Here is an 11384-nt window from a genome sequence, read left to right on the forward strand (position 1 = left end):
AAACATTTAAATTAATCTAAAATAACTATCAATTACATGGTTTTAAAGGTTTTTGACTCTAAACATTTGAATTAATCTAAATTAGCTCTCAATTAATTTTTACATAAGAAGTAAGTACTAAGCAGCAAAACTGCATATTACACTTGTTTTTAATGTAAATTTTAAGAAAACAAAAATGAACAAAATATTTATTTTTTGAAAAGATGTTTGAAAATTTTGATTTGTAGAGACTTTATAGATTCAAAGTTAACATAAATTTAATATATATATGAATGACATTTTTTTGGCATGTTATATATATTTTTAATCTTATATACATATACAAAGAGTATGTTTTTATTGGAAAAAATAGTGTAAGTATTAAGTTTTTATGTTTATTAGTTAAATTTAAATATAAAATATAAAATATCATAATTATTGATATGAATCTTCATCATTAAATTTTTAAAATATGATATACATATTATAATTGTTTCCCAAAAAAAATAAATTTATAATTTTATTATATGGATAGGCATGGCCTATATTGGATTTTGGCTTGAGGTATTTCAAATCTTTAAAATAATTGAGCATGAGGAATTTCAAACCTTTAAATTATGGATGGTATGGATTATTTATAATCTCAGAATATTCTTTGTCTAATACATGATCCCATGTACAATATGGAAAGTGTGATAATGGTTTTTCTATTTTGTATATCCTTTACAGACTTTAATTTATTAAAAGAATATTTATGAAAATTGGCTATAAATTGGTTAAGGGTTGTAGTCATCTGTTACATGAAACATTTTCCCTCCTCAAACTTGCGTAAGTTGTCCAGCTAATGTAAAGGCTAAAAAATACCACATGTCGACCTAGTTATGATGATAAGCGAAAACCACATCTTTCATCTCCTGAATTCAGTGTTAGTAGAAAGGAGAGATGGTTTGCATATCCATCGACAAGGACGAGAATAGTATTCAAACTTTCTTATAACACAAATTTAAGGTTATTCATCCATCCCCTCACTTGGGTGGATATTACCACAATTTTTTCGCTTTAACGTTGTTAAACCATCTCATGAATTCTAATCATGAGAATGTGCCCTTCATCCCGAAATGCATTTTGAATTTCATACCTTCCTTCTATTATCACTAAAGGTATTAATTTTAAATTTCATGTGTTCCTTCTCCAATCACAAAAAGTATTGATTTTCCATGTTTCTACGAGTTAAAACTTTCAGACTATTACTGCAATGGTGTAAAATTATTAGAGCGCAAATACAAATCTAGCTGAAGAATAATTGCACAAACTTGCAAGAAATTGAAAAAGAAAATTGGAATCAAGAATGATTTTGATTACACAATATTCGTTTTGAGAATCAATCCATAAAGAAACTAAGTTAAGCTTAGTTGTACATGCAATAATTATGGATAATTAAAGCTAACTGAAGCTAAGTGTGCTTTATGTTTTGTTAATGTGCACATGCACCACATGCAAGCACTAGAGTTAACTAACTAAAGTCAGGTGCACACCACATGTAAGCAATCAAGTTAACTAACTAAATCCAAGTGCACACCACATGTAAGCACTCAAGTTAACTAACTAATGCCAAGTGCACATCACATGCAATAACTAGAGTTGAACTGAAGCTAATTAAGGCTAACTAGGTGCATGTACACCAACACCCCCCCTTAAGCATAACTTAGGTGAGTGTGATATAAAATGAATGAGTCCCAGCAAGAAGGCCATTTTAGGTACCCATATACAATGCATGAAAAGAGGAAAGAGGGAAAAACCAGTGGGAAGAAAACCACCTCTCAAAATATAATGTAGAAGGTAGAGAAAAGACAACTACTAGGCAATCATGTCTTTCACCCCGAGATGATCTTGTAGAAATCAAAACTTCTACTCAGTGAAAGTCTTGGTGAAAATATTGGCAGTCTTCTCAGAACTGGGACAGTACTGAATATCGATAATCCCATCACGAAATAGTTCTCTAATGAAGTGCATGTGGATCTCGATATGTTTGTTCTGTTTCTGTCGCACTAGATCTCTACAAAACTTTAGTGTACTTTGATTATCATAGCAGATGATAGTTAGATGATGGACATTGATACCAAGCTCAGATAGGAAATGTTGTAGAAAAATGGCCTAAATAGTGGCATTCATTTCTCCTATGTACCCGACCTCTAGTGATTATAAAGAAATGGTGGCTTGATTCTTGCTTGACTAACAAATTGGGTCGAATCTCAAACTAAGTACATAACCAGAGGTGGGCTTGCGATCAATGTTGTCAGCAACCCAATTTGAATCTGTGAACCCAATGAGATCCAAAGAAAAATTTGATGCATAATGAATCACATTGAGTGATTGTCCCCTAGACATATTGAAGGATTTGCTTTGCAGATTTCCAGTGTAACTCATGTGGCTCTTGCATGTATTTGGAAAGTTCTCCTACAAAATATGAGAGATCAAGATAGGAGTGAGTGAGATAAAAAAGACTTCCCACAAGATGAAAGTACAATGTGAAATCAACCAATGGTGTGTCTTTTCCATTCTCAAGTTTTATCCATTATAAGAATGCATGGTTGTTGGCTTGTAGTCACTCATGTGAAATTACGCCAAAAGATCTCTAACATACTTTGGTTGAGAAATTTTAATCCCAGAACCACTATGATTGATCTCTAGTCCAAGGAAGAAATTCAAAAAGCCCATGTCTGTCGTAGAAAACCACTTATGCAATGTAGTTTTATTCTTAGGAATGGTAGAAGTTGAACTACCTGTTATCAAAATATCATCTATGTAGAGTACTATGATCAATAAGGAGTCAATTTTCTTCAAAAAATAAACATTCGAATCTGATTTGTAGCATAGAAAGTTTTGAGATAAAAAATAGGAATCCATATTTGCATGCCATGCTCTAGGTGTTTGCTTGACACCATAGAGATACTTCTTTAGGCTGCATACGAGAGAGATGATTTTTGCACATATCCATGTGGCTACTCCATGTAGATTTCCTCCTTGAGATCATCGTGAAGAAATGCATTCTTCACATCCATATGATGCACCTCCCATCCTCTTGCTACTGCAATGGAGAGATAGTTCAATGGAATCCATTTTTACCACTGGAGCAAAAGTCTCATCATCGTCAACACCATGTACCTGCTGAAAACCTTTCACCACCAACCATACCTTATATCGACTAACTTGGCCATATGCTGATATCTTGGTCCGTAGACCCACTTGCACCTAACAAATTTATGATTGGAAGGTAGTGGAACCAGATCCCAAGTCTGGTTCTCAATGAGAGAGTTGTATTCCTCATCCATCATTGCTTTCCATTCAGGATGCACAACTACTTCTGCATAAGTTTGTGGATCAGATGCATGCATCATATAAGAGTGCATGCACATGCATGGCTCCATAGCTAAGAGTGTTTGTGGATCTTCCTCAAACTGAGGTATAGTGGTAGGATCATCTAGGAGATCACTCATGTTGTGCCATTTTTGTGCTAAAAGTGGTCGAGAATATTTCGAACTACATGAGGAAGTATGATCTCGATGTTCAACAACTAGTGGTCCAATAGGTGTCACTTGAAAAGGATCTTCTAGATCAAAATTTTGATCTAAAGTATCATCTACATATTCATAAATTAATGGCGAGGGAAAATTTGTTACAGGTTCATCTACTGGTGCATGAAAAGCATCTTCTTCAAATTTTACACTCCTTTCGATAAAAAGCACTTCAGTGTTGATATCAAGCAATTTGTACCGTTTAACTTCATCAAAATATCCAAAAAACATGCATTCCTTACTTTGAGACTCCAGATCCTTTCTCTTCACTATAGGAATGCAAGACCTTGCTCGAGATCTGAAAATGTGGAAATAACTAACTTCAGGTTGCATGCCAGTCCAAGCCTCAAAAGGTGTTTTATAGTAACATATTTACAAGGAGATCTATTATGGATGTATGAGGTACAATTGATATCTTCAACCCCCAATTTTGATGGAAGAGATCTTGCATGCAATATGCAATTATCCATCTCTTTCAAAGATCTATTCTTCCTTTCAACCACCCCATTTTGCTGCGGAGTGTAAGGAATTATATGTTGCAACTGTATTCATGCTTCATTACAAAGATTCTTGATATCTTTGTTAACATATTCCTTCCCATTATCGGTGCGGAGTATCTTGATGAATTTTCTAGACTGATTTTCTTCATGTGCTTTGAAAATCTTTAGATGTTGAAAAAATTTAGACTTGAGTTTCAAGAAGTAAACCCAAGTGAATCTCATGTAATCATCTATAAATGAAAACACATATCTTGAGTTGCTCATTGAAAGTAATGGAAATGGAACCATGCGACCACTATGTACAATATCCAAAGGTGAAGAGGCTCTCCATGCATGCCCCTTCTCGAACTTGTCTTGTGGATGCTTTCCAAGAGCACATCCATTACAAACACCAGTTGAAAATTCAATGGCCAACAATCCTTTAACCATCCCTTGTTTTGTCACTTACTGCAAAATGTGTTTTCAGTTGTCCAAAGAGTAAATGAGAAGAGAAGTTTGAAGTCATCTTACAAGCCTCAAAAGGACTCAAAGCCCAAATCAAACCCTCTCCATTAGAAAGTTCTTTGAACAAGATTTCCAACAATATGTGTAAGTCCAAAAATTGACTCCTGGATCAAAAGTTATGGTCTTCTGAAGTTTCAAGGATTGAATCCTTGTGAAGGCATATCAAGATATCAAATATTGCAATATCGGAGGTCCAGAGATATCAACAATCACATATCAGAGGTTAGATACATCGCAGTCAGGAATATCGGCGATCACATAATCGAGGTCGAGTGTACCAAAGCATCGCAACATCAAAGCAACAGAATATCGACGCATCACAATATCGCAACATCAAAACTTCTGAACATGTGAACCTTTAAAAAAATGCGATATGGGAAAAGTTTTGATAGAATTAAAAACTTCTGGGGAGCACCGAAAACGATTAACAAAGGATTTCCTCACAAAACCAAAGGCAAATGGGCCCTTTTCTCTCTCCTCTAGCATGGCACATGGAAACATATGATTGGCTCTGATAAGCTATACATGGCAGCATATGATTGGCTCTAATAAAGACACATGGCATCATATGATTGGTTTTGATAAAGCTACAACGACATCTGACGTCAACACATGGCGGTACAACAGGACATGTGGCAACCAGTTTTGGCATTTTAAGGGACTTAAGGGAGAAAATCTGGTTGACACGTGTCACCACTCATGAAGTGCCACATGGAATGGTAATGTCATATCAGAGGTTGAGTTGGAGAATTAGAATGTTGCAACTCCCATGTTATTTATCTAATTGGAAACCTTTGATTCAAGGGGCTTCGATATTTGGCTAGTGCGTAGTCTAGAAGAACTTAAAGAACGAGGGGTAGAGAGATCTTAACAAAGGAAAAAGGGCCCCCGACAAGATTCTAAATGCTCTAGCACCTCAATGCTAAGTGGTAGGTCATGAGCCTTGGTCCCATGGAATAAAATAGAAAGGGGCTAAACAAAAGGGGCCAAGGACATCGGAAATCATTGTTTTGTAATGTCTTTAAGAGTAAAAGTTCCAATAAGTCAAAGCTCCAATATAGCATTATGGCAATGTTACTGGGCATATTTCACTCTGATAGTGTAATACAGAGAGGTAAGAGATGGATGAGTCAGAAGAAACACTTAACACAGGTTCCTGAATTTTGCATCCAAGAGGCTAGAGTTCTGTGGTTCCACATTGGTTCAATTTGCTTGTTCGCAAGGGGCTTGAGCTATACAATTGCTAAATGTAACTGACTGATGATTGGGACTCCATCTTGAAGGTTAATGAAACTGTTTTGTTAATTCAAATCAGAGCAATATGCGGTATGTTTCCCCTTTGTTTATCACTTCATGTATGTCTTTCCTCCTATGAAATAGTGTAATGAAGTTGTTGGTATCACTCTCATTCATGGTTATATATTTGTTGCTAAGTAGTAATAGTACCTGTGTTAACTACATATTTACTTGTGTTATTTAATAGCCTACAATACATGTAATGTGCACAGATTTACTTAATTTTATTTGGTGACAAATGTATTCATGAGGCATAGAGCTTGAAACCTTAATTCACTCTCCAGTCTTTCGGCATTTACATCAAGTCATCACTCTTCCATATTTATGCTAGGTATTGTTGCTTCGGATTTTGTGTTATGTCCAGCCCTCTACATCAATTTCTCTCCTTTCCTTCCTCTCGTTTATCTATACTACAATGAAAAATTTAAGCTGCCTATTGTTGTGTGTTGGCCACCAGAACCAATACATTTCTCTTTGAGATTAGCCATATTTACCCCCTGAGTATTTATATATATGTGTTTGCTTGAGTTTACTTTGATGATGGACTATTTAACCAAGCCCCTAAATTATTTCTTTTCAAACTATGTGACGTATGGAGTGCAGCAGAAATCCCTATTAATAATCTTCAAAAGCACTCCTCTCGAATTCCCTAGGCACTGGTCTCCTATCAACCCTGATGTTGTCTCTAGGAGGATTCTATATCTTCTGCAGCACTTGTGTGATAGGAGATAGAAAAATATACAACATATTTTTGGCATCATTGCATGGGAACGTATCAAAATAGTTTTCCCTGGGTATGACAATTTTTACATTCCCTTTTGTCGGGTGAGAATTGAAGTGTGGGTTGAATATCTCTCACCTTGGCGACTCCACTATTTGAACCTTATTATAAACACCTTGGTGGCTCCATTTTCTATATACTTATTTTGTCATTGTTACACAAAAATATCGTCACCATGATTATTTGCAGTCAGTATGGGTCTATCATCACTTGTACTGTCCTCCTAAGCAAGTCTAAGACCTCAGCTCTTCAAATCAAGCTTTAGAAGTGGGAGAAAGACATTAAATATCAATGTAACTCTGGTTCCGCACTTTCTCTCATGGTCACCTGCGGTCCCGCACCTTCTGTGTACAAAAGATGCGTACCTACCCGCTCTGTTCCTAACGGTGTAGGTGCGGACCCCTGTGAAAGTCAAAGGCACAAGTTTTATCTTAAAAAACTCACTTTGGGTTAATTCTAGAGTTTTCTAGAAGGAATTTTGACGTGGATTGTTCGCTGTGAGGTGGTTCATGCATCCTAAAAGAGAAGGAGCTAATCCCTTGACTAAAGGAGCTATCCCTTTGAAGGAGGGTTTTATCCCTTTGAAGGAGGACCTAGTAACTTCCCTCCATTGCACTATAAATACAGGCATTGGGGTGAGGTCTAGAGAGGTTAGAAGCGGAACATTTTGAGGGTAAATGCTGGTGAAATTGAGACTCTTTGGTTGAGCTTGAGAGGAGAGATCACATACCTCTTGGTTCCATTGGAGAGTGAGTGAAACTTGTCAAAGTACAGGAGACATCTTGTTGGACCCTAGGAGGAGCTTGTACAGCGTCAAGGCAAAGGTTGTAAGGTTCTTCTTCTTTTGAATTAATACAATCAAACTCATTTTTCTCAACAAGTATCTTATGTTATTTGTTTCATGGACTCCTTGACTTTCATGTTAAATATGTTTTATGCAATTGGCTTTTCAGGTGCTATTTAATTTGTTTGCCTTGTTTGTGTTTGTAGATTCGCGAAGAGGAGCTCATTTGGATCAAAGGAGCGAGGGCATCCACAAGCTTGCGTTGGACCAAAGGTAGGCCCTAAAAACACTTGTTTGCTATTGTTTATTAAAGCATATTTAGAGAAAGATAGTGTCTGGTTGGTTTGCTTGTCGTTAGGTCTTCTTTAGATTCTAGGAAGGTCTATCTTGTCCGCAAGATCGACACATTCCATGCGACAAAATGGCGACCCCACTGGGGACTTGATTGTTTTCTTTGTCTATACTTTGACCTGAGAAACTGTATTTTCTGTTTTTGTTTTTGACTTGATGATTGTGGGATTGGGTGAATTTAGTTAATTTTGAGTTAGTTTTCATTTTTCATAATTTTGGGAGAGGTACGCACCCTCTGAGTTAAGCACAGTGCGTACTAGTACGCACTTTTTCTTTGTGCACAGAGCGTGGACGGACCTGTGTAAACAGGTTGCTTGCGTACCCTGTCAAAAATTTGAAAAATTTTAAATTTTTCTCTTTTTTATCAGTTTAGAATTTGTTTATAGGTTTTAGCCATTGCCTAGACCTGCTTGTTCCCTGTCAAAAACTTTCCTTGGTTTGATTTCATTAGCATTAGGGTTTTAGGTGGAATTCCTAGGAATTTTGCTTGTTGGGTTTGTTTTTCGTTTTTGGTTGTGTAGTGGCTCTGAGCTTAGAAGCCGTAGGGACCTCAGATTACCTTGGTGTCTACCAGTCTTCTTATGAGTCTGACCATTGATGAAATCTCCCCTTGTTGAGGAATTCGCTTTGATTTTTCTCATTTCAAAATTTCGAAAAGCTTGTAGTTGAAAGTTTGGAATTTTCATTTTTAAAAAAGAAAATGAAAGATTGGTTGTTTTTTGACTAATTGTGATTCTGCATAAATTAGTCCTTAGCTCACGTTTAGCTAAGTAAAACATCCTCAAAAAGACTTTCAGTAGGCTTTGACTTCAAGTAGCTTTTTATATAGTTTGTAGCTCTCAAAGTTAGTCGTTTTCATTAGTTTTGAGTGTTTTATTTACAAAATATAAAAAAATCTCTTTTGGAAAAGTTTGTTTTTTGTAGTGATTGAGTGCTTTGAAAAGAAAAGGGAAATTTGTGTGAAATAGCTAGTTGTCTCATTTTGAGTGCTTTGGAAAGGAAAAGCTCTTCTTTTAATTTGTTTAATTGAGAAAGATTTGTGTTTACAAAGTATTTGCATTCTCAAACTCTTTCTTAGTTTAGAAGTTCATCAAAGAGAAAAGATTGTTTAAATCATCCTAGGTGCATCTTTTTAGTGATTTCGAGTCGAGTCTTTACACCATGAGTTTCATCTCCGCCACCTCTTGACTTAAAAAACAACCACTAAAATTAATGCTTAAAGTAAAATTCACCTAGTAACATTTTATTTCTAGGGCTCTGATACACCAACTTAGCTTAGGCTAGTGTCTTGGAGTAGGAGAGTAATTAACTCTCCAAGACAGTAAAAACAAACAAGTAGTTGTATCTTGTGGTAGGAAGAAATCCAATTGTTGCATTTATGCTCTGGGAAAGCTCCTCTTAAAGGAGAAGCAAGAGATCGTGTCTGAACCAGTGTGGGAATCAATCCTTCCTCATTGGGAACGACGCCAGATATTCACGTATTAAAAATGGTAAACCTCGGATTAACCATTGTCGAGGAGCCTGGGGTCACTTGTTGGTAAACCTTGGATTATGTCAAGGAGCCTTCAAGGGGATTTAGCTTGCTACTCTGCCCTTGCGTGCGTATTGGATCGTAGACTGTTCCCCCAGGTGTATTTGTCTCAGTTGGTAGCCTTAGTGACCATATTCTTTAGGATTCTTCCTAAGGTGACAGTGGTGGGAAGATCCCACTATACTTGGAGCAGACGTCGGCTAGACTCACTTGAATTTTTTGGGGGGTTCACTTCACTCGAGACGGTTAAGTGGAGGAACTTGGTCCAGTCTATTCATTAAGCAGGTTGACGGGGTAACTGTTCCAACCGCCATTTCTGTACTGAATTCTACGACGTTGGATTTCATCACCAACTAGTGTTTTCGGTCTGGAAAGTTACTGTTTGTGTGTGTTTGATCTCTAGATTCTTTAGGCGTCTGATTCAAATTTGTTTGGTTTTTTAGAGGCTTTAGGTGTTTTTCATTGAAATTTTACTTTGTTTGCGTGTGAAGTAGTTAAAAGTTTTTAACTGTGGTTGAATTACCAAGACAGTCTCGTAGACTTCGGGGCCAGTCTCCTGAGTTTGTAACCGTGGCTGATTTATTGAGGAAGTCCCGTAGACTTCGGGGCCAACCTCCTGAAGAAGTCCCGAGCCATCTTGAAGGCTTGAAAGTCCTCGTAACTCCTAGTGGCAGTAAAGTTGGGTAACCTGATGAAGGAGAGTCTTCGTTGGTTGTACATCCTGATTACCAAACTCTAGAAACAGGTTATAATCCTGAATCTATTTCAGTTTCTGAACTTGCTGGTAGCTTTTCATCTACTAGTGATATAGGAGAAGAACCTAAGATATCTGAACCTGTTACTCCAACTTCGGGGTTTGTCTCTCCAACTTCTAGTGGTCCTAATTCACCTAGGGTAGAAAGAGTAATCACTGAAAATCTTCCTTCTGGTTTGATAGCTATTGAAGAACTTGCTCCAGAAGAAGAAGTAGGCATCCCTATCCCTGAAAATCAACCGGTTATTGATCTAAGGGAGCGTGAATCAATTTTTTATAGTCCACCTAGAAGTACTACTTGGTATCTTTCTTTGACTAATTATTTGGAAAATCCAGTGTTAAGTTTTTCACCACCTCGTGCTCCTTATCACCCTAGAGGTTTTTATACTCTCGTAAATATGTCAGGTCAGTCATCCATGTTTACTCAATCGCCTGAATCTTTTTTGTACAGCGGTCCTTTTGTTCCCTCTGGGTATCAATCACTCTCTGGTACTTTTTTGGGAGCATCTCCTCAACCCATTGAACAAGGGTTGTTCACTGGAAGCAATGGTGCAAAGCCGTTGAGCGTAGAGGACATTATTATGATGTCAGGTTCTATTCCCAATTCTCAAGCTCAAGGTGGCCAGTTACCGCCTGGGGGGGCAGCCTCAATTAACGCCTGGGGGGCAACCTCAAGGTACACAATTTGCATCTGGGGGGCAACCTCAAGGACAGTACGTACCTACGGTACAATACGTTCCTCAAGGTCAACCCCAGACTCAATATGTACCCCAAGGTCAACCCCAGTATCAATTTATACCTCAAGGTCAACCCCAGTATCAGTACGTGCCTCAGAGGTATCTACCCCAAGGTCAGTACTTGAACCAAGGTTTCCAACCACCCCAAGGTCAATCTTATGTTCAAGGAACGGGAAATGTACCTTCAATTATCAATCCTACCCTCAACCTGGTTATGGTCCTCAATATTCTCAACCTGTTATGGGTCAATACCCTGGAATGAACATAGTGTGGGATCCATCGCAAACTCAACAGGTGTTGCAGCCAAGTGTACAGTTGTCATCTCAAGCTGGACAACCCTTAGTTTTTGGTTCACCCTAGCAACTAGTCCAGTCTAATATTCAAGCTTTTGTACCTTCGGTAGTTTCTTAGTCTGGGCCTACTGCGCCTCGTACTCCATCTCAAACGACTGCTACAATTGCCGCAACATCTGTTCAATCTACCCCACCTACTTCTGGAGTATCGACAGCTCCGGTTTCTACTGTTCCTATATCTAATCCTCAGACATCTTTACCACCGTCTGGATCCACGATTCAAACTACGGTTCAGATGC

The 11384-nt window shown here is 37.6% G+C and overlaps 1 non-coding gene across 1 annotated transcript; it reads left to right on the plus strand.

Moving 5' to 3' along the window:
* The first annotated feature begins 902 nt into the window (after positions 1-902).
* Positions 903-1034, plus strand: LOC149177128 (U6atac minor spliceosomal RNA). Its single transcript, XR_016258972.1, has one exon. It is a non-coding gene; the product is annotated as a U6atac minor spliceosomal RNA (small nuclear RNA).
* Positions 1035-11384: the final 10350 nt, after the last annotated feature.

The sequence above is a fragment of the Pinus tabuliformis genome, chromosome 4_1 (assembly GCF_031772625.1).
Source record: "Pinus tabuliformis cultivar Carrire ecotype Pingquan chromosome 4_1, CPIR1, whole genome shotgun sequence".
NCBI classification, from domain to species: domain Eukaryota; kingdom Viridiplantae; phylum Streptophyta; class Pinopsida; order Pinales; family Pinaceae; genus Pinus; species Pinus tabuliformis.